Source organism: Ceratina calcarata, unplaced genomic scaffold, assembly GCF_001652005.2.
Source record: "Ceratina calcarata isolate Rehan_Ccalc_2016 unplaced genomic scaffold, ASM165200v1 scaffold8, whole genome shotgun sequence".
NCBI classification, from domain to species: Eukaryota; Metazoa; Arthropoda; class Insecta; order Hymenoptera; family Apidae; genus Ceratina; species Ceratina calcarata.
In genome coordinates, this window is record NW_017179316.1 from 92,959 (window position 1) to 94,868 (window position 1,910).

Below are 1,910 nucleotides of genomic sequence, written 5' to 3' on the forward strand. Positions count from 1 at the left end.
TAGTAGGTGTGTCGTACGACCTACAACAGTAGCTCACGGAAATATTCGAACGTTTCCATTTTCATGCTTGAATTAAGGAAATAAATTAAACTAATTTGTTTTAAACAATCCAGCATCTATAACATGGGATCTCCAGGTCATGCCTGTAAAATTATTGAAAACTTTGTACATTGCATGAGACGACGATTTACAGTTTAGTTAATATATACATGAGGGGTTTTTCTAATACCCCTGTTTCCCCTGCTTAAAAGGGTGCCTTACCAAAGATAGTTAAATCCCACTCTACTGTGATTTATCATTATATTGTTTCTAATTGTTATATGTAGTGGATCGTTAGAACTATATAGCCGAAGTTTATCAATATATAAGATATTCAATATATTTGAGCAAATAGATATATCAGTCGATTAAGAAAGGTACTATTTATAAGTGTTTTTGTACATCACGTTGTATTTTAGTATGTAGTATTAATAAGACATACTTTATATAAAAAAATAAAAAGAATTTCTTGCAGAAATAATTGTAACGAAAGTAAATATTACTATATTACAACTAAATATTAATATAGAGTAAGATATAAATAATTCTTATCATTCTGTATATTAAATGCTTCGTAATTTCCACATCATTATTCGATTGACTTATGTACCGTCCTAATACTTGCGTTTAATAGTAGTCATACACCTCATGTTTCAATTTTCACTTACACGCGTTCGAACACTCTCGTGAATCATTGAATGTAAGCGGTGGATGAACGCCGATCTTTGGACGGTGTATAACGATGCACAACATGCGACGGACCGGGCGAGCGACGTGGGTATAGGTGGTAGGCGAAAGAAAGGAAAGAAGACGACGACGTGTGGCACACGCGATGAAGAAGAAGAAGAAGAAGAAGAAGAAGAGAAGTGTGGAGGGTGTCGGGACGCGTTGCGGCTGGCATTGGTAGCAGTCTCGAGATAGCCGCCGGCTGGCTTCCTCCTCGCCTCGGAGGATTTAATTCGGGGTTCACGAGCGCAAAAGTGGTGCGAAAACGATTCTATCCAGTGCACGATCGATCCGATCTGTCCATCGCTTCGTGGAAGTAGTGAAAGGACCTAGTGATCGCGGGGGCGGTTTTACGAAACGGTTCCTTCAAGTGTCCCTGGACTGGTGTGCTTAGCCCGTTTTTTCAGCTAGGTGAGTCCCAACAAGCTTTTCTCGTCCGCTTATTTTTCGTTCCTTTCCTCTTCCGTTCGCTCGTTCCTCGGTGTCAGCCACTCGTCGTGCTATTTTCGTTGGTGTTGTGCAAGTGTCGAACTTCGCATCTCTCGTGCTTGCACCGTAGTCGCCGCCTTCCTTCCGCACTGATCCACTTCGACCCTTGATGCTTCTCGACTTTATCAAAATCTATGGGACAGGCTCTTCTTCTTCTTCTTCCGTTTAATCGAACACGCTTGTTCGCCTCGATTGTGGGTACGTGGCCTTGAATGATGATGCTCCTAAACGCCGGTGATTTTCAGATTATTTCGGGACGCATTGTGAACAACAGTGACATGTAATTGGAAAATAAAACCGATTACGTGCGGGGATTGGTATGTTACGAAACCTTCAACTATGATTCTCTGTTTTTTAAACGACAATTTTTATGGTATTATTCACGTCATTGGTATCATTATAAATTGTCATCAATCATGTAGCACCCGATATTAAATTAAATTACGGAATCAAATTTTAGTGATACTCGTAATTGTTGAATGAATCATGAAAAGCAATCAGAGATCGAATCTATAGAGTCCATCCCGTCGACATGCGTTACGTTGACAGATATGGAATCCTGTCAGCTTAACATGCGGAAGCTAAGAGATGGAATGTAACAAATCTTTTACTGATTATAACACTGTTCGTGATTAATTACCCCGTACAAGTAACTG

At 39.9% G+C, this 1,910-nt stretch overlaps 1 protein-coding gene across 1 annotated transcript in view; it reads left to right on the top strand.

Annotated features, from left to right (window-relative positions):
• The first annotated feature begins 913 nt into the window (after positions 1–913).
• Obsc (Obscurin) overlaps positions 914–1,910 on the top strand; it is a 51,293-nt gene continuing 50,296 nt past the window's right edge. The window contains exon 1 of the mRNA XM_018034643.2: positions 914–1,176. The gene's annotated coding sequence lies outside the window, so the exon portion shown is untranslated. The remainder of the gene's footprint in view (positions 1,177–1,910) is intronic.